At 28.1% G+C, this 23,030-nt stretch overlaps 1 protein-coding gene and 1 long non-coding RNA gene across 2 annotated transcripts in view; both read right to left on the bottom strand.

Annotated features, from left to right (window-relative positions):
* The window catches only part of LOC111420662 (Sarcoplasmic calcium-binding protein 2), a 73,443-nt gene that overhangs the window by 32,337 nt on the left and 18,076 nt on the right, over nt 1-23,030 (bottom strand). The window lies entirely within an intron of this gene.
* On the bottom strand, nt 1,156-2,467 carry LOC139429417 (uncharacterized). Its single transcript, XR_011640062.1, has 2 exons — nt 1,895-2,467; nt 1,156-1,836 (listed from the first exon to the last, which is right to left on the bottom strand). It is a non-coding gene; the product is annotated as an uncharacterized lncRNA (long non-coding RNA).

Here is a 23,030-nt window from a genome sequence, read left to right as displayed (position 1 = left end):
CAATATTGTATTTATTATTAAAATCTACATTATTTTTAGTGCAATTCCTAAAGATTTTGTGATTACACCTCGTTATTTAAAGCAGTTATAGATTTTTATAACCTTAAAAATCTTCATTTTTACTTATTTTAGAAACTTTTTAATTTAACCACCTAGAACATTTTCATTTCAATTTTTGAAACAATATCGTATTTTTTATTAAAATTTACACTCTTTTTAGTACAATTCCTAAAAATTTTGTGATTCCACCTCGTTATTTAAAGAAATTATAGATTTTTATAACCTCAAAAGTCTAAAAATTTGTATATTTCTGTAACAGTATTGTCCTTCTGAAGATGGTTTAATATAAACCGGTAAAGGAAATAAATAAAAAGAATTCCCTTTTAAAGTTTAATAAAAAATTTTATTTATTCAGAACATATTTATTTAAATTTTTAAAACAATATCCTATTTTTTATTAACATCTATATTCTTCTTACTTGTTAGTACAATTCCTAAAAATGTTGTGATTCCACTTTGAATTTTTAAACCACAGAAAGCATCCTTTTTGGTAACTTAAGATATTATAATTATAATAATAATAAACCATTTATTGATATTCAATTACAAAATCAAATTAACATAATCAAAGAAATAAACTTAATTTTCAAGAAGTAAACGAACTCAAAAACATTCAAAAACAATAAAAAAAAAAAAAACTTAATAATAGGTAATAAAAAAAAAGTAAATGAATATCAAAAGGGACACCACAGAAAGCTGGTTTTATAGGTACCCCTTAAACATGAAGAAAGAAAATCATATTCAACCAATTTGCACTAACCAGTTTATACGATATTCTTTCATGACGGCGTATACCATAAATTTATCTGAGACAGGACTTCTGGACCCTCTCTGTTCTTTACACATCATTCATCATCAAACAAGGCCCATAAACAATATCACAATGATTAATGATGAAAGACCCAAAAAATTTGATTTGATTTGATCACCCAGAACATTTTCATTTCAATTTTTGAAACAATATCGTTTATTTGATTGAAATCTATAGTCTCTTTAGTACAACTCCTAAAAATGTTGTGAGTCCACTTCGCTGTTTCAAGAAGTTATAGATTTTTATAACCTCAAACATTTTAAGTCAATTTAAATAAAACAAAATTTTCCTCTTTCTTGCTATTTATTTTATTATGCTTCTAAATCGATTTCGAGGAAACAATCCTCATCTTCAGTAGAATCTTATATAAAAAATTTTTTTTTTTTAGGTATAGTAATTATAAAGGAGCAGGTATAGTAATTTTAGACAGGAAAGTTTACAATGAAAAAACAATAGATTTCTTGATTAAAAATAATTATATTGAACTAAAAAACAATCCTTTAGAAAAGATCATTAAAAATACTAGAAATATAATTAAAGAATGTAAAGATACTTTAATTCAATATACTCTTTTTCTTAATAATTCGGAAAAAAACTTTTACAGTTTCTATATTATGGAAATTAAACCTGAAATACCTAGACTCTATTCTCTGCCTAAGCTTCACAAAGAAAATATGCCAATAAGACCTATTACAGCATACGGTAATGCACCTACAAAAAAGTTAACAAGATTCACGTCAAAAATTTTCAAACACATAAATTTCGAACCTAAGTATACAGTTAAGAATTCCAGGGATTTTATTGAAAAAACTAAAAATCTTAATATTGACGACTCTTTATTTGTTTCCTTTGATGTTACAAACTTGTATTCGAATGTTCCTATTGAATTTACTCTTGAGGTTGTCTCGCAACTTTTTGAGAACCACTTTGCAGATCAAAATACGTCGAACAATTTAAATAAAATTCTTAAACACGTAGTTACTCAGAATTATTGTTCTTTTGAAGATAAATATTATCACATACCTGATGGTTTACCGATGGGCATGCCCTTATCAGGATTAATCTCAGATATATATCTAGATTTTATTGAGAAAAATATGATTCTTAATTATAACAATATATTTGAAGAAAACATTAAATTTTGGTGTAGATATGTAGATGACGTGTTTTGCATTTGGAAGGGAGACATTTCTCAGTTGAAACAATTTTTAAAATATCTAAACAGCATACATGAAAAATTAAAATTTACCATGGAAATAGAAAAAGATAATTCATTGGATTTTTTGGACCTTACTTTAACTAAGACAATAGAAAACAAAATTAAATACAGTATTTTCAGGAAACCTACAAACTCTTTAACTACCATCCCCTTCAATTCATACCACCCACACAATCAGAAATTTGCAAATTTTAGATTCTTAATTAACAGAATACTAGATTATCCACTTGACAAAGAAACTTTAAAAAACGAAAAAGATTTCATATATAAATTAGCTAACAATAATGGTTTTCCAAGAAGTTCTATAGACAGACTTTTTTATAGAATTATAAAACAAAAAGATCCGTTAAATACTAAAATAAATAACTCAAATTTGACATATAAACCTATAATCTACAATCGATATACTTCAACTATGCAACACCTATTCTCCAGATATGATATCTCTCTGGCATATTCTAATAATAACACAATTTTAAAATTATTATCAAATTATAACAATAAAAAAGAAATAGATATAAGAAAAGAATGTGGCGTATATTCGATAAAATGTAATAATTGCAATAGTATTTACATACGACAGACAGGAAGGAGATTAGAAACACGTATCAGAGAACATGAAATTAAAAATAATTCTAATGTTTATAAACATAAAATGGAAACGGGACATAAAATTAAATACAAAGAAACTAAATTAATACACAAATGTAATAAAGGTCAAAGATTGGATTTGCTTGAAATTTTGGAAATTTTAAAGTATAAACACAATCAAAATTATAATTTATTAAACGATCAAATACAAATTAATACTGCACCTATTTTCACTTTATTAAAAGATTTTAAATTTAAATATAAACAGTGTTATTTTTTTGAATACCAGTTTCCTTCTTGCTTGTTCCTTTTGACCTTCAGTCATTTTTCGTATCTTTTGTCAAATGTAAACGCGTGTTTTGTTTTATATTATTTTGGATTTTGTTTTAAGTGTATTTTAACTTTTGGTTTTGAATTTGATATTCTATTATATTTGTTCAATTATTAAAGTAAGAAATTTTCAAGTTTGGATAAAAAAGATGAAGCTAACTTTGGAGGATGTGTTAAATTTTATGATTAATATATTTTTTCAACTAAACTGACAGTAAGTAAATTTATAGAAATTTTGGATTTATTTCATATTGTTTAAAAAAAAAAAAAGATTCTACTGAAGATGAGGATTGTTTCCTCAAAATCGATTTAGAAGCATAATAAAATAAATAGTAAGAAAGAGGAAAATTTTGTTTTATTTAAATTGACTTAAACAAAGCTTGCTAATGGATAATTTAATCAAACATTTTAATTTTCGCACATTTTAGAAACTCTTTGATTTGATCACCTAGAACATTTTTATTTATATTTTTGAAACAAAATCGTGTTTTTTATTGAAATCTACACTCTTTTTAGTATAAGTTATGAAATTTTCGTGATTCTAGTTCCACATACTAAGTAGTTATGAATTATTAAACCCCTTTGCAAGTAAGCAACCTCTTTGGTCAGTTCAGATATTATTTGATTTGGTCACCCAGAACATTTTTATTTCAATTTTTGAAACAATATCGTATATTTTATTGAAATCTACAGTCTCTTTAGTACAATTCCTAAAAATTTTGTGATTCCACTTCGCTTTATAAAGAAGTTATAGATTTTTATAACCACAGAAATCTTAATTTTTGCTCATTTTGGAAACTTTTTGATTTGATCACCTAGAAAATGTTTATTTATATTTTTGAAACAATATCGTATTTTTTCTTGAAATTTATACTCTATTTAGTAAAAGTTATGAAATTTTGGTGATTCCAGTTCCATATCCTAAATAGTTATGAATTTTTAAAGCCTAAAAAGTTTTTAAAGTAAATCTACACTCGTTTAAGTATACATATTTCTGATTCCAACACTTATTTTAAAGTAGTTATGAATCTTTATAAGCTCAAAACCCATCATTATCGGTGATATTCAAAAAATTAGGTTTAAATTACTAATTACTGCTTTAATAGTTAATTACGAAATGTAACCCTTTCCTTTATAAGTTGAATTGATCATGAATCGAGGCGTAAAAAACAATTAGCCGAAAATTAATTAAAACAAAACCAATTTAGCAAACCTGTTGAAAAGGCTAATTTCTACTAATAAAACCACAAATAATCTAACAAAATTTATTGTTTAATTAAAACTGATTATATGCTCTTTATATGCAATTTCTTTCCCCTTAATGAATCGTCACTATTAAATTCTTAACTTGAATACTTTATTATCCCACGCAAAGTGTATCGTCACAGGATTACATGCCAATTTCAATCAATTCCCGTCAGATTTAATAGCTTCAAGGGCGGGTGTCGTAATCCTCTTATCCTCAACTTATTATGGTCTTACCGAGACGTTTTACTTCCTCGACAAGAAACTATTAAGGAAAAAGAAGAGGGACACAAATTGCTTTATGTTAGATGAAAACTTAGCCGACCTTTCACGTATCTTTTTTTTATTTCGATACCATCACGTCAAGAAATACAAGCACACAAAGAAAAAAGATAGTAAATTTTCCCAATTAACTAAAAAGCCTCTTTATTTATTTATTTATTTCTTTATTTATTTCTTTATTTATCTTAACACGGCAATTAAGACTGTTTTTTCTTCCCGCGGTAATAAAAGGGAGCTATTTCACGGTCTTTATTAAGATTGAAACGGTGTCCGAGCGGATTGAGCTGTTAAATAGAGATTGAAAACGAGGTCCTTGCAAAAAGAATAAAAACGAACGTTAAAATTCGCGTGATTGAAAACTTGCGGATTTTAACGGTTTTCGATCGGGACTAATCGACTAAGTAAACGGTCGGCGATTTTAGAAAATTGTCCCTCGCCGAAAGAAATTACTGTATAATAGTTGATCGCGTCGTTTCGAAAGTCGAGGGATGTCACCGTCAATCGTTGTATTATTTATATGCCGGTGGTTGATCAATACCGTAAGAAGGACGGTTTTGTGTGCTTGAGAATTTTACCAGGTGTACATAAACGTATATATTATTTTGTTGAGACGGAAAATTTTAAGTTTTTATGAGGTTAATGTTAGTCAAAACAATAATATGTAATAACACAAAAGCTTTATTTCTTCGTAGTCATTTTCTATCCATCAATTGAATTCAAAAACTTTCCCTTTTTTTTCTTCCATAAAAGCTAAACCTATTGATGGTAAAAGCTTTCCTCCACACACTATTTCCCGTCAAAAACCGCTGACAAAACGCTACACGTTAGCTCTCATACCAAACTTTCCGGGGTGGTATCAATCACCGAAAATCTTACAATAGGTGAGCAACCCCTCCAACCGTTCAGTAATTTACCGTTTTGTATCGGCAGTCATTTATCAATCCGTCCCGGAGCCATCATCCCACCGCAGGTGTTATTAGCGGTGAAAATGTCGACCACGATGGGGGGGAACAGTTCCCCCCATTAATTTCACGAGGCGCGCATCGTGATAAAGCAATGGAAAAAAATGTTAATTGGTTTTCCCCGAAAACGCACGGTCAATTTCCGAGTTTTCCCAAAAGTTTGCGATTTTCGATCGAGTTTTCCACGTTGGATATCCGGGCTTTTTATGTATTCGGAGCGCGTTTGAAAAAGGAGGGAAATTCGTGAATTTTCTAAACTCGTCCTCTTCTAGCCACATCACACGTTTCGTCTACTTTAACGATTGAGATGAAATGTTTTACACTAAGTTGTAATGTAGAAAGGTTGGAATTTAGAACGAATTTTTTCTAAAAGTTGTCCTCAAAGCTGAAAGGTCCCTATGTGGTCATATATTATTTAAAATTGCGGTCAGTGTTGGGGGGGGATTATTTTTTATGGTGTTGAGTGTTGTTATTGACGCTGGGAACTAATAAAAATTCATTTTTATTAATAATTCCTGATGTATTTTTGTCGTAAAAGGGATTTTATTTTTCCGCAAAGGATTCTTTTATTATGTTGCATATTTTTATTTATAACGGGGACCAGATATTAAATTATTTTACTTTTATTATTTATATAAAACCCGGATATTTCATACTATTTTTTCTAAAATTAAGCTATACGAGCTTGAAAAAAAGTTGGAATCGAGTTTGAGGAATTATACTTGAAAGTATGCTGATTCCAACAAAAAATACGAAATTATTGCGAAAGTTGAGATGAAACTGTTCTGGGTTTACACCTAAAAGTATTTAATATCTTCGAATGTAAAGGTTAAAAATCTTGGTTTGTGGGGTTTTAAAAATGTATAACTTCTTTAAACAGCGAGTTGGAATCGCATAATTAATACGGGTTGTACTAAAAAGGGTGTAGATTTTAATAAAAAATACGATATTGTTTTAAAAATTTAAATAAAAATGTTCTGGGTGATCAAATCAAATAATATATTAAGTCACCAAAAAGTATGGTTTTTGGAACATTCATAACTCGGAATCACGAAAATTTCATAACTTATACTAAAAAGAGTGTAGATTTTAATAAAAAGTACGATATTGTTTCAAAAATATAAATAAAAATGTTCTAATTGATCAAATCAAAAAGTTTCTAAAATTAGTAAAAATTAATATTTTTCAGGTTATAAAAATCTATAACTTCTTTAAACAACGAAGTGGAATCACAAAATTTTTAGGAGTTGTACTAAAGAGACTGGAGATTTGAATAAAATATACGATATTGTTTCAAAAATTAAAATGAAAATGTTCTGGGTGATTAAATCAAATAATATCTTAGTCACCAAAAAGGATGCTTTCTGCGGTTTAAAAATTCATAACTACTTAGGATGTGGAAGTGGAATTACGAAAATATCATAACTTATACTAAAAAGAGTGTATATTTTAATAAAAAGTATGATATTGTTTCAAAAATATAAATAAAAATGTTCTAGATAATCAAGTCAAAAAATTTCTAAAATGAGCAAAAATGAAGATGTTTGAGGTTATAAAAGTCTACAACTTCTTTAAATAATGAGGTGGAATCACAACTTTTTTAGGAATTATACTAAAAAGAGTGTAGATTTTAATAACAAATACTATATTGTTTCAAAAATATAAATAAAAATGTTTTAGGTGATCAAATCAAAAAGTTTCTAAAATGAGTAAAATGAATATATTTGACTGTTGATATCCATGTTGCAAGTTTCATTTAAATATTAAAATAATAAACAAATAAATATAACTTCATATCTTGCAAAATTCAATTTATTTTCTTATTATTTTATTTTCTTACACAAACGATGTACAAAATAACACAGTGTTATTTTTGTTAACTTATGTGGTTTTGTCTTTTTACAGTATAATTATTTATGTATTATATTTTAAAGTGTAATTTCACATTTTTTAAAATGTTATTTATATGTCTGCTCTTTGTGATATTGATTTTATTTTATTGACCATTCGGCTGAAGATGACTTAGTAAAACTAGTCGAAACCGGTTCCGTTAAAATAAATTGAATTTTGCAAGATAAGAAGTTATATTTATTTGTTTATTATTTGAATATATTTGAGGTTATAAATATCTATAACTTCTTTAAACAACCAAGTGGAATCACAAAATTTTTAGGAGTTGTACTAAAAACTACAGTCTTTTTAGTTTATTTTCAATTTATTTCAATAAAATATACGACATTGTTTCAAAAATTGAAATGAAAATGTTCTGGGTGATCAAATCAAATAATATCTTAGTCATCAAAAAGGATGCTTTTTGGAGTTTAAAAATGCATGACTACTTAGGTTGTAGAACTAGAATCACGAAAATTTCATAACTTATACTAAAAAGAGTGTAGATTTTAACAAAAACTACGATATTGTTTCAAAAATATAAATAAAAATGTTCTAGATGATCAAGTCAAAAAGTTTCTAAAATGAGCAAAAATGAAGATGTTTGAAGTTATAAAAGTCTACAACTTCTTTAAATAATGAGGTGGAAGCACAAAATTTTTGAGAGTTGTACTAAAGGGACTGTCGATTTCAATAAAATATACGATATTGTTTCAAAAGTTGAAATGAAAATGTTCAGGGTGATCAAATCAAATAATATCTTAATTTACCAAAAAGGATGGTTTCTGGAATTTAAAAATTTATAACTATTTAGGATGTGGAACTGAAATCACCAAAATTTCATAACTTATACTAAAAAAAGTGTAGATTTCAATAAAAAGTACGATATTGTTCCAAAAATATAAATAAAAATGTTTTAGGTGATCAAATCAAAAAATATTTAAAATGTGCAAAAATGAAGGTGTTTCAGCAGTGTTGTACTGCAGAGAATTTAGATTTCAATAAAATATGCGATATTGTTTCAAAAATTGAAATGAAAATGTTCTGGGTGATCAAATCAAATAATATCTGAAGTCATCAAAAAGGATGGTTTCTGGGGTTTAAAAATTCATAACAACTTAGAATGTGGAACTAGAATCATGAAAATTTCAACTTATACTGAAAAGAGTGTAGATTTCAATAAAAAATACGATATAGTTTCAAAAATATAAATAAAGATGTTCTAGCTGATCAAATCAAAAAGTTTCTAAATTGAGCAAAAATGAAAGTTTTTGAGGTTATAAAAATTTATAACTTCTTTAAATAACAAGGTGGAATCACAAAATTTTTAAGAATTGTACTAAAATGTGTGTAGATTTTAATAACGAATACGATATTGTTTCAAAAATTGAAATAAAAATGTTCTGGGTGATCAAATCAAAAAGTTTCTAAAAGGAGCAAAAATTAAGGTGTTTGAGGTTATAAAAATCTATAACTTCTTTAAACAACGAAGTGGAATCACAAAATTTTTAGCAGTTGTACTATAGAGACTTTAGATTTCAATAAAATATTCGATATTGTGTCAAAAATTGAAATGAAAATGTTGTAGATGATCAAATCAAAAAGTTTCTAAAATGAGCAAAAATGAAGATTGTTGAGGTTATAGAAATTTATAACTTCTTTAAACAACGAAGTGGAATCACAACATTTTTGAAAGTTGTACTAAAAAGAGTGTAGATTTCAATAAACAATACAGTATTGTTTCAAAAATTGAAATAAAAATATTCTGGGTGATCAAATCAAATAAAATTTTAAGTTACCAAAAAAGATGCTTTCTGAGGTATTCATAACTACTTACGATGTGGAACTGGAAACACGAAAATTTCATAACTTCTACTAAAAAGTGTGTAGATTTCAATAAAAAATAGGATATTGTTTCAAAAATATAAATAAAAATGTTTTAGGTGATCAAATCAAAAAATATTTAAAATGTGCAAAAATGAAGGTGTTTGAGGTTATAAAAATCTATAACTTCTTTAAACAGCGAAGTGGAATCACAAAATTTTTAGGAGTTGTACTGCAGAGACTTTAGATTTCAATAAAATATGCGATATTGTTTCAAAAATTGAAATGAAAATGTTCTGGGTGATCAAATCAAATAATATCTTAAGTCACCAAAAAGGATGGTTTTTGGGGTTTAAAAATTCATAACTACTTAGGATGTGGAACTGGAATCATGAAAATTTCATAACTTATACTGAAAAGAGTGTAGATTTCAATAAAAATACGATATTGTTTCAAAAATATAAATAAAGATGTTCTAGGTGATCAAATCAAAGTTTCTAAATTGAGCAAAAATTAAGGTTTTTGAGGTTATAAAAATTTATAACTTCTTTAAATAACAAGGTGGAATCACAAAATTTTTAGAAATTGTACTAAAAAGAGTGTAAATTTTAATAACGAATACGATATTGTTTTAAAAATTGAAATAAAAATATTCTGGGTGATCAAATCAAAAAGATTCTAAAAGGAGCAAAAATGAAGGTGTTTGAGGTTATAAAAATCTATAACTTCTTTAAACAACGAGATGGAATCACAAAATTTCTAGGAGTTGTACTATAGAGACTTTAGATTTCAATAAAATATTCGATATTGTTTCAAAAATTGAAATGAAAATGTTGGAGATGATCAAATCAAAAAGTTTCTAAAATGAGCAAAAATGAAGATTGTTGAGGTTATAGAAATTTATAACTTCTTTAAACAACGAAGTGGAATCACAACATTTTTGAAAGTTGTACTAAAAAGAGTGTAGGTTTCAATAAAAAATACAGTATTGTTTCAAAAATTGAAATAAAAATATTCTGGGTGATCAAATCAAATAAAATTTTAAGTTACCAAAAAGGATGCTTTCTGAAGTATTCATAACTACTTACGATGTGGAACTGGAATCACGAAAATTTCATAACTTCTACTAAAAAGTATGTAGATTTCAATAAAAAATAGGATATTGTTTCAAAAATATAAATAAAAGTGTTTTAGGTGATCAAATCAAAAAATATTTAAAATGTGCAAAAATGAAGGTGTTTGAGGTTATAAAAATCTATAACTTCTTTAAACAGCGAAGTGGAATCACAAAATTTTTAGGATTTGTACTAAAAAGAGTGTAGATGTTAATAAAAAATACGATATTGTTTAAAAAATTGAAATGAAAATGTTCTGGGTGATCAAATCAAATAATATCTTAAGTCATCAAAAAGGATGGTTTTTGGGGTTTAAAAATTCATAACTACTTATGATGTGGAACTAGAATAATGAAAATTTCATAACTTATACTGAAAAGAGTGTAGTTTTCAATAAAAAATACGATATTGTTTCAAAAATATAAATAAAGATGTTTTAGCTGATCAAATCAAAAAGTTTCTAAATTTAGCAAAAATGAAGGTTTTTGAGGTTATAAAAATTTATAACTTCTTTAAATAACAAGGTGGAATCACAAAATTTTTAAGAATTGTACTAAATTGTGTGTAGATTTTAATAACAAATACGATATTGTTTCAAAAATTGAAATAAAAATGTTCTGAGTGATCAAATCAAAAAGTTTCTAAAAGGAGCAAAAATTAAGGTGTTTGAGGTTATAAAAATCTATAACTTCTTTAAATAACGAAGTGGAATCACAAAATTTTTAGGAGTTGTACTATAGAGACTTTAGATTTCAATAAAATATTCGATATTGGTTCAAAGATTGAAATGAAAATGTAGATGATCAAATCAAAAAGTTTCTAAAATGAGCAAAAATGAAGATTGTTGAGGTTATAGAAATTTATAACTGCTTTAAACAACGAAGTGGAATCACAACATTTTTGAAAGTTGTACTAAAAAGAGTGTAGATTTCAATAAAAAATACAGTATTGTTTCAAAAATTGAAATAAAAATATTCTGGGTGATCAAATCAAATAAAATTTTAAGTTACCAAAAAGGATGTTTTCTGAGGTATTCATAACTACTTACGATGTGGAACTGGAGTCACGAAAATTTCATAACTTCTACTAAAAAGTGTGTAGATTTCAATAAAAAATAGGATATTGTTTCAAAAATATAAATAAAAATGTTTTAGGTGATCAAATCAAAAAATATTTAAAATGTGCAAAAATGAAGGTGTTTGAGGTTATAAAAATCTATAACTTCTTTATACAGCGAAGTGGAATCACAAAATTTTTAGGAGTTGTACTGCAGAGACTTTAGATTTCAATAAAATATGCGATATTGTTTCAAAAATGGAAATGAAAATGTTCTGGGTGATCAAATCAAATAATATCTTAAGTCATCAAAAAGGATGGTTTTTGGGGTTTAAAAATTCATAACTACTTAGGATGTGGAACTGGAATCATGAAAATTTCATAACTTATACTGAAAAGAGTGTAGATTTCAATAAAAAATACGATATTGTTTCAAAAATATAAATAAAGATGTTCTAGGTGATCAAATCAAAAAGTTTCTAAATTGAGCAAAAATGAAGGTTTTTGAGGTTATAAAAATTTATAACTTCTTTAAATAACAAGGTGGAATCACAAAATTTTTAAGAATTTTACTAAAATGTGTGTAGATTTTAATAACGAATACGATATTGTTTCAAAAATTGAAATAAAAATGTTCTGGGTGATCAAATCAAATAATATCTGAAGTCATCAAAAAGGATGGTTTCTGGGGTTTAAAAATGCATAACTACTTAGAATGTGGAACTAGAATCATGAAAATTTCATAACTTATACTGAAAAGAGTGTAGATTTCAATAAAAAATACGATATTGTTTCAAAAATATAACTAAAGATGTTCTAGGTGATTAAATCAAAAAGTTTTTAAATTGAGTAACAATGAAGGTTTTTGAGGTTATAAAAATTTATAACTTCTTTAAACAACGAGGCGGAATTACAACATTTTTAGGAGTTGTACTAAAAAGAGTGTAGATTTCAATAAAAAATGCAGTATTGTTTCGTCAAATAATATCTTAAGTCACCAAAAAGGTTGCTTTTTGAAGTTTAAAAATTCATAACTACTTAGGATGTGGAAGTGGAGTCATGAAAATTTCATAACTTATACTAAAAAGAGTGCAGATTTCAATAAAAAATACGATATTGTTTCAAAAATATAAATAAAAATGTTCTAGATGATTAAATCAAAACGTTTCTAAACTGTGCAAAAATTAAGATGTTTGAGGTTATAAAAATGTATAACTTCTTAAACAACGAGGTGGAATCACAACATTTTTTGGAGTTGTACTAAAAAGAGTGTAGATTTTAATAAAATGTAGGATATTGTTTTAAATAATATCTTAAGTCACTAAAAAGAATACTTTCTGGGGTTTAAAAATTCATAACTACTTAGGATGTGGGACTGAAATCACGAAAATGTCATAACTTTTACAAAAATTTTCCCACAAAATACGACCTAACCCGAAGCGATTTATTAAAAATAAACAGCGACATCGAGAATTTCCTAGTAAACGAAACTCAAACGCAAATGGGCATAGATCTAATTAACAGATTCCAACAACTCCTGACTCAATTCATATCTTTGCACACTCCAGTGATTAAATATTCTCCTTTTATGTATACCCTACCGAAACATATAGTAGATTTGTTGCACACAAAAAGAAAAACGTATCATACGTACTTAATATACAACAATAAATCCAAAAAGACAGAGTATAATAACCTAAACAAAAAAATTCACGAAGAAGTAAAAAAATACAGAATCAATGAGTGGTTAAAAGTCTGCAAAGAAATCGAAAACGATGCAACAACACTTTCAAGAAGCCTTTACCCCTAAAACTGATCCTACATTTGACGACGACAATCTAGCAAAAGTAGAAGAATGGTACACCAGATTCAGCGAATCCCAAAGACTCAATAAAGATACACTTACAGACATTGACGAAAACGAATATACAACAAATGAAAAAAGGGAAAAGCTCAGCTCCTGGAAAAGATCTAATTACTAAGCATATATTACGAAATCTATATCCCACCACGCACAAATTTATTCATTAAGCTTACAATTACTACTTAAAGTCAAGAAAATTCCCTGAAATATGGTTCCATTATAACAATCCTCAAATCAGGCGCTGACCATTCGCAACCCAGGAACTACAGACCAATAATCCTCCTTCCAGTGATAGACAAAATCTTCAAAAGTATCATTAATCAACGAATCCTCAAAGCTATACAAGAAATCATACCAACATACCAGATTGGATTTAAACCACAAAACTCTACAGCCCATCCGTTAATAACACTAGTGAATAACATACAAGTAAATCACAAAAAAAATAGAAAATCTATTGTACTGTTCTTAGATATAAATAAAGCCTTTGATACGGTATGGCATAAGGGTTTACCATACAAAATGGAAAAAACAGGCGTTAATGGTGCCTTAATTAAAATCATAGACGAGTACCTAAAAAATATACAACTTCAAGTAAAGGTAGGAAAGAAATTCTCTTTCCTATTTTCGCCAGAGCAATGTGTTCTGCAGGGATCTCCTCTGTCTCCAACTTTATACAATATATTTTGCTACGATATTTATACAGAACTCTCGACCAGCTTTGACCCAAAACGGTACATCCTACAGTATGCAGATGACACAACATTGGTCTCACACAACACCACTCTATACAAAGCAATCTTCAAATGTTGTATGATACAACGCTAAAATGGTTCAAAAATTGGAGACTAACACCAAATCCCTCCAAAAATCCCCTAAATTACTTACTCCTAAAATTAATACTGGCACAACCACGGTGAAACATTCCAACGTTATTAAATATCTTGGTATAGATTTAGACAACAACATAAAACTATTCAAACACTTCAAATCTAAAAGAATTGAAGCTGCCAAACGAGCAAAATATTTCAGAGCCCTGACATACAAGAACGTTGAAGGCATTTCAACAACAACTGCTACAAAGATTTATAACGCTATATGCAGACCGATTTTAGACTACGGTCAAATTCTCACAGCCAATACATCAAAGAAAACAAAAGAAAAAATAATAAAAGCAGAAAGAAAATGGCTGAGAATTATAACGAAGATACGCAATCCTAAACCTATATGTAACAACAAAAATACAACTAATTAACCTAAGACATACAGAAATCAGTAAACAAATTCATCAATAAACCACATAATAGACGATTGCTTGACAAAATGTGCCAGAGACGAACGGCGGTGGAAAATGACAGGAACAATTGGACCCTATACGAAATTCTGATATACAACACAGAAGAAGAAACATAAAATTATTTAAGTAAAACAAAATATATTACATAATACTGTAAGGTGGAAAGATCAGAGCTTTCAAAGCTCCTGATCGGTAGCCAATAAAGATTATTTCTCTCTCTCTCTCTGATGGGTTTTGAGCTTATAAAAATTCATAACTACTTTAAAGTAAGTGTTGGAAGCACGAAATTTTTAGTAAATATGTATATTTAAACGAGTGTAGATTTAAATTTCATAACTTATACTAAAAAGTGTGAAGATTTCAATAAAAAATACAATGGTGATCAAATCAAAAAGTTTCAAAAACGAGCAAAAATGAGGAGAAAAATCTATAACTTCTTGAAACAACGAGGTGGAATCACGAACATTTCATAACTTATACTAAAAAGAGTATAGATTTTAATAAAAAGCACGATATTGTTTCAAAAATATAAATAAAAATGTTCTAGGTGATCAAATCAAAAAGTTTCTAAAATGACCAAAAATAAGATTTTTGTGGAAATAAAAATCAATAAGTTCTTTATAAAGAGAAGTGGAATCACAAAATTTTCAGGAGTTTTACTAAAGAGACTGTATATTTCAATAAACTATACGATATTGTTTCAAAAATTGAAATGAAAATGTTCTGGGTGATCAAATCAAATAATATCGTAAGTCACCAAAAAGAATGGTTTTTGGGGTTTAAAAATTCATAACTACTTAGGATGTGGAACTGGAATCATAAAATATTCATAACTTATACTGAATAGAGTATAGATTTCAATAAAAAATATGATATTGTTTCAAAAATATAAATAAAGATGTTCTAGGTGATCAAATCAAAAAGTTTCTAAATTGAGCAAAAATTAAGGTTTTTGAGATTACAACAATCTATAACTTCTTTAAATAGCGTATTGGAATCACAAAATTTTTAGGAGTTTTACTAAAAAGAATGTAGATTTTAATAAAAAATACGATATTGTTTCAAAAATTGAAATAAAACTGTTCTGGGTGATTAAATCAAATAATATCTTAAGTTATCAAAAAGAATGCTCTCTAGGATTTAATAATTCATAACTACTTATGATGTGGAACTGGAATCACGAAAATTTTATAACTTATACTAAAAAGTGTGATGATTTCAATAAAAAATAAGATATTGTTTCAAAAATATAAATAAAAATGTTTTAGGTGATCAAATCAAAAAATTTCTAAAATGTGCAAAAATTAAGATGTTTGAGGTTATAAAGAAGTTATAGATTACTTCTTTAAAGAGCGAAGTGGAATCACAAAATTTTTAGGAGTTGTGCTAAAGAGACTTTAGATTTCAACAAAATATACGATATTGTTTCAAAAATTGAAATGAAAATGTTCTGGGTGATCAAATCAAACAATATCTTAAGTCACCAAAAAGCATGCTTTCTGGGGTTTAAAAATTCATAACTACTTAGGATGTGGAACTAAAATCACTAAAATTTCATAACTGATACTCAAAAGAGTGTAGATTTAAATAAAAAGTACGATATTGTTTCAAAACTATAAATAAAAATGTTCTAGAAGATCAAATCAAAAAGTTTTTAAAATGAGCAAAAATGAAGATTTTTGAAGTTACAAAGATCAATAACTTCTTTAAACAATGAGGTGGAATCACAAAATTTTTGGAAGTTGTACTAAAAAGAGTGTAGATTTCAATAAAATATACGATATTGTTTCAAAAATTGAAATGAAAAAGTTGTGGGTGATCAAATCAAATAATGTCTTAAGTCAGTCACCAAACAGGATGCCTTCTGGGGTTTAAAAATTCATAACTACTTAGAATGTGGAACTAGAATCACGAACATTTCATAACTTATACTAAAAAGAATATTGATTTTAATAAAACACACGATATTGTTTCAAAAATATAAATAAAAATGTTCTAGGTGATCAAATCAAGAAGTTTCTAAAATTACCAAAAATTAAGATGTTTGAGGTTATAAAAATCTATAACAGCTTTAAACAGCGAGATGGAATCACAAAATTGTAAGGAGTAATACTAAAAGGTGTGTAGATTTAAATAAAACATATGATTCGTTTCAAATTCATAAATATAAATGTTCTAGGAGAGCAATTCAAATAATATCGTAATATACCAAAAGCTTTGATTGATTTGTAACAAAAATGACTTTGAAAAGTTTTAAATCGACGTTAAAAGTTCGTAAAAGGTTCAAGAGAATTCAACTGAATTGAAAGATGTAATTTAACTTTAAGGAACCGATTTTTTTAAACGTTATTGAAATTCGTTATAACTAAAACTATTAAATATGAAAATTACACAAGTAATTTTTATGATAATAGAAAGATATTGATTTGTCATACAATAGAAAGATATTGATTCAACGTTTATTTACATTTTCATATTCCATATAAATTTAATGGAAATTCATAAATTACAGTTTTAAATATTTTATGTCGTATATGGAATTATTTCGACATTTAATGGATTAAATAATTAAAGTTTTTCTTGTGCATATATTCCAAATCATTTTCAGTTTACCTAGTTTCAAATCACAAAATAGGTAACGTTTCGGTTATCAGTGTTTCTCTCTCCCCTGGTTGACATAGTTGCCAACTTTCCATATCTCGACGACGAGTTGGGTTTAAATTAGGTCTTGGACTGTAACGTGAAGTCGTTGTGGTCGTTTCTGCTTTGGGGCGTCCCGTTTACTGCCAAAGGCACCGTCTCGTTACACACGAATATACACTTATGGAAAGACACACATCTAAGCGAAAGAGAGATATGACACATAAACGATCGATAAATTTGGTTTGATAATTAGCAGCACAGTTAGTTTTCGTTAGAGTCAGACGAATGAGCGATTTTGTCTTACTCGTCGTCTATTAAGGATTCAAAGGGAATCCGTAATGAGGGTTTTGGTATTCGGTACAAGGATGTCTCTGGAAAATGGACCAAGACGTTGGGTTAATGCCAATGAAAACGCTTTTTATTTTTTTGGCAAACAGAGAATAAGTTACTTTTTTTTTAATAGGATTAAAAAGGAAAGATCTTTTCAAATTTAATTCTTTTTTGCATCCTTTACATTTTCATGAACCACTTATTTTAGATTTATTTATTTTTATTTCCTTCAAAATCGTTCTTCTAAACTAATCTTTAATTCATGAGTTTAAAATATACATGTATTGGGGAGCTTCTGGAGAATAGTTACAAGAGGATTTTTCTTATTTTATTTTAATTTATCTTGAATGTTGAAGTAGTTCCGTGTTCATTATTGATAACCTAATGACTTAACCAAGAGAGAAACTAGAACACAAAGTTATATGACATTTCCGTTACCTTTGAGTGACCCCTAATTGATTATTAACTACGACTAACTTAATTGATTATGCTCGAAATTCTTGTTAAAGATGGACTTAGGAATTTTGAGGATCATGTTAATAAAGTAATCATTTCACAACTTATTGTTGACAGTTCATGTCGATCATTCAAGTGATATGGACGTGTGTATCTACACCCTGTATCTATAATACAGGGTGTTTCTAAATGAATATTGGGGTATTAACGCTTTGTGGTATTTATTACATGAAACTTATAATCATAATTAATATAATATATGCAATGAAAGAGCAACTCAATCAGCTCTGTTTGTAGGTATGCGCATGCGCTAGAAAGCGGTAGTAGCAAAAATGGCGACTAGAGAACAGAAAGCTTTTTGTGTTCTGCAGTTTGCACAGTCTAAATCTGTAGTTACTATGCAAAATGCGGTCCACAAAAAATTCAGATGTGATCCCCCAAATGATAATAACATTCGTAAATAGTGTATCGTCAGTTTAAATATATCGGCTGCCTTTGTAAAGTAAAGAATACGGGAGGACCGAGGGTTAGTAAAGAAAGTGTTGAGCGAGTGAGAGATTTTTTCTGTACTAGTTGTCTTGCCTCAAAAAAGATTATCAAGGGCTCTGCCGCAAGTACGATAAATTTTCTTAAGCACCTAGAAATAGTGCATGGAAACAAATCCTACGACGACTATCTCAAACACAAATAGAAATTAAAAGACAGCAAAAAGGTACTATCTCGAGAATTGGTCTAGCTGGTACAAAATCCAAGCAAGCAAAATTGAAACTCATGAATTCAAAAAGTGTGGACCCGCAGAAGGAGTTTGAAAAAAGAATAGTGTATTTCATTGTTAACACTATGTGGTGAATTACTTTTAAGAACATGTATGGATAGCTTAAATTGAAGATTTTCCGACATACTTAATTTGGCGTCAGAGTCTGCAATTATTTCTGAAATTGTTAATCTCAAATTTAAGTTGTGATGGTTTAATGTTTTAAAAACCCCAAAATATTCTCTGGGCGCTATGAAGAAGTTGGTAATCGAAGTTGGGGTCGAACTTGATTATTATCTGCAGTGTCCAACATCTAAAAGAGATACAGGTAAACGTCGTTTTGCGCCGGTTCGGTTTACGATGATTCACAATTACGCCGGTTGGTGCCGGCGTGGGATTCCCCGGTTCGCCTGACATCAGACACCTATTAAAAGAATATTCCTGTAACACAAGCAATCATATGCGAAAAAGCACTGTTGAGTGAAATTACCGACGAAACTTTCTGGGCAAGCACTGGGTGTTTCACGAGATTCAAATCTCGAACCAATATCCGTTCAAACCTCGAGCGGCAGCAGCTTACCTTCAAAAGGTTCAAGAAATTGTGGAACAAGGGAATTACTCTGCAGATCTCATCTTCAATTTTGATGAATCAAGCCTCTATTGGAAGAAGTTGGCATCGAGAACATTTATTTCGCGAGAAGAACGTAGTGCTCGTGGATTTAAAGCCGCCAAGGAGAGACTGACTGTTCTCTTGGAATCAAATATTTCTGGTTCTTTAAAACTTAAGCCAATGGTAGTGTACTATTCCCAGAATACACGGGCTTTTAGAGGTGACGAAGTGACAAACAATTGTTTAAACGGCGTTTGGCGTAAATTTCTTCCTGGATTTATACAAGGTGCAAGTGTAGAAGTGTAAATAACATTAACATAAACGAAGACATTATCAGGCTTACACGCGAATGTGGATTCGAAGACGTAACAAGTGAAGATCTGACCGCATTGTTAGACGTGCATGAATAACCAATCTCAAATCAAGAATTAGAAGAGTTGATGGAGGCATATGATCGCCCTCAATCAGAAAATCCCGAAGAAGAAGAGGAGGATGAGAAAGAAAATGATAGGAAAATCCTAAAAACGGACTATTTAACTCGTATCCTTTCCTCTATAGAAAGGTTGACAGGTGAGCTCTGTGACATAGATGGGGATTACAATCGAAGCGCAAATGTTAAAAGAAGTGTCATAGCTGCCCTTCGACCTTATGCTACGATTCTGCAAGAAAGGAAGCAACAATCAAAGCAAATGAAACTGGATGCTTTTTTCAAAAAAGTGTGAGACTTTAATTTAGTACCGACGAACTAGTGTGTTAGTATTTATATCAAAAAATTCATTATTTATATCAAGAGATTATTATTTATTTTGAATATATATGGCAGTGGTGTCCACTAATTTTTGATCAAGATCGACTTTTTATATAAATGTCTTGCCAAGATCGACCGAAGGGTTTAAAGTAACCTTCCTTTTTTTTGCTCTGAGGCCCAGATATAGATATTTCAGATTCATGATTTTCTTGGCGATCGACGTTATGGCCACCACTGATTTAGAGCTTATAAATAAAAAATGGTGATAATTGGGTTCAATCTTTTTACGGATCTAGTCTTTATGGTCCATTACTAAGGTTTTATGTATAAAAAATATTTCCCCATCGCTTTTATTTTATGAGTTATGATTGAGTTAATTTTCGAAAATCAACAATTTTAATGTTTAATCGGTTTACAGCTTTTAAATAAAAAATGGTAACAATTGGGTTCAATATTTTTATGGATCTAGTCTTTATGGTCCATTACTAAGGTTTTATATATAAAAAATATTTCCCCATCGCTTTTATGTTATGAGTTATGATTGAGTTAATTTTCGAAAATCAACAATTTTGATGTTTAATCGATTTAGAGCTTATAAATAAAAAATGGTAATAATTGGGTTCAATCTTTTTATGGATCTAGTCTTTATGGTCCATTACTAAGGTTATATGTATAAAAATATTTCCCCATCGCTTTTAGTTTATGAGTTATGATTGACTTAATTTTCGAAAATCCACAATTTTGATGTTTAATCGGTTTAGAGCTTATAAATAAAAAATGGTAATAATTGAGTTCAATCTTTTTATGGATCTAGTCTTTATGGTCCATTACTAAGGTTTTATGTATAAAAAATATTTCCCCATCGCTTTTAGTTTATGAGTTGTGATTGAGTTAATTTTCGAAAATCAACAATTTTGATGTTTAATCGATTTATAGCTTATAAATAAAAAATGGTAATAATTGGGTTCAATCTTTTTATGGATCTAGTCTTTATGGTCTATTACTAAGGTTTTATGTATAAAAAGTATTTCCCCATCGCTTTTAGTTTATGAGTTCTGATTGAGTAAATTTTCGAAAATCAACAATTTTGATTTTTAATCGATTTAGAGCTTATAAATAAAAAATTGTAATAATTAGGTTCAATATTTTTATGGATCTAGTCTTTATGGTCCATTACTAAGATTTTATGTATAAAAAATATTTCCCCATCGCTTTTAGTTTATGAGTTGTGATTGAGTTAATTTTCGAAAATCAACAATTTTGATGTTTAATCGATTTAGAGCTTATAAATAAAAAATGGTAATAATTGAGTTCAATCTTGTTAGGGATCTAGTCTTTATCGCCCATTACTAAGGTTTTATGTATAAAAGGTATTTCCCCATCGCCTTTAGTTTTTGAGTTATAATTGAGTTAATTTACGAAAATCAACAATTTTGATGTTTAATCGGTTTAGAGCTTATAAATAAAAGATGGTAACAATTGGGTTCAATATTTCTATGGATCTTTATCGCCCATTACTAAGGTTTTATGTATAAAAAGTTTTTCCCCATCGACTTCAGTTTTTGAGTTATAATCGAGTTAATTTACGAAAATCAATAATTTTGATGTTTAATCGGTTTAGAGCTGAGCTTATAAATGAAAAATGGTAATAATTGGGTTCAATCTTTTTATGCATCCAGTCTTTATGGTCCATTACTAAGGTTTTATGTTTAAAAAATATTTCCACATCGCTTTTATTTTATGAGTTATGATTGAGTTAATTTTCGAAAATCAACAATTTTGATGTTTAATCGATTTAGAGCTTATAAATAAAAAGTGGTAATAATTGAGTTCAATCTTTTTATGGATCTAGTCTTTATGGTCCATTACTAAGGTTTTATGTATAAAAAATATTTCCCCATCGCTTTTATTTTATGAGTTATGATTGAGTTAATTTTCGAAAATCAACAATTTTGATTTTTAATCGATTTAGAGCTTATAAATAAAAAATGGTAATAATTAGGTTCAATCTTTTTATGGATCTAGTCTTTATGGTCCATTACTAAGATTTTATGTATAAAAAATATTTCCCCATCGCTTTTAGTTTATGAGTTGTGATTGAGTTAATTTTCGAAAATCAACAATTTTGATGTTTAATCGATTTAGAGCTTATAAATAAAAAATGGTAATAATTGAGTTCAATCTTTTTATGGATCTAGTCTTTATGATCTATTACTAAGGTTTTATGTATAAAAAGTATTTCCCCATCGCTTTTAGTTTATGAGTTCTGATTGAGTAAATTTTCGAAAATCAACAATTTTGATGTTTAATCGATTTAGAGCTTATAAATAAAAAATGGTAATAATTGGGTTCAATCTTTTTATGGATCTAGTCTTTATGGTCCATTACTAAGGTTTTATGTATAAAAAATATTTCTCCATCGCTTTTAGTTTTTGAGTTATGATTGAGTTAATTTTCAAAAATCAACAATTTTGACGTTTAATCGATTTAAAGCAGTGGGGTCCACTAATTTTTGATCAAAATCGATCTAGTCTTTATGATCTATTACTAAGGTTTTATGTATAAAAAGTATTTCCCCATCGCTTTTAGTTTATGAGTTCTGATTGAGTAAATTTTCGAAAATCAACAATTTTGATGTTTAATCGATTTAGAGCTTATAAATAAAAAATGGTAATAATTGGGTTCAATCTTTTTATGGATCTAGTCTTTATGGTCCATTACTAAGGTTTTATGTATAAAAAATATTTCTCCATCGCTTTTAGTTTTTGAGTTATGATTGAGTTAATTTTCAAAAATCAACAATTTTGACGTTTAATCGATTTAAAGCAGTGGGGTCCACTAATTTTTGATCAAAATCGACTTTTTATATAAATGTCTTGCCAAGATCGACCGAAGGGTTTAAAGTAACCTTACTTTTTTTATTATTATTATTATTATTATTAT

Source organism: Onthophagus taurus, chromosome 3 (genome assembly GCF_036711975.1).
Source record: "Onthophagus taurus isolate NC chromosome 3, IU_Otau_3.0, whole genome shotgun sequence".
Lineage (NCBI taxonomy): Eukaryota > Metazoa > Arthropoda > Insecta > Coleoptera > Scarabaeidae > Onthophagus > Onthophagus taurus.
Note: the sequence above shows the minus strand (reverse complement) of the source record. Positions and strands in the feature narration are given on the sequence as shown.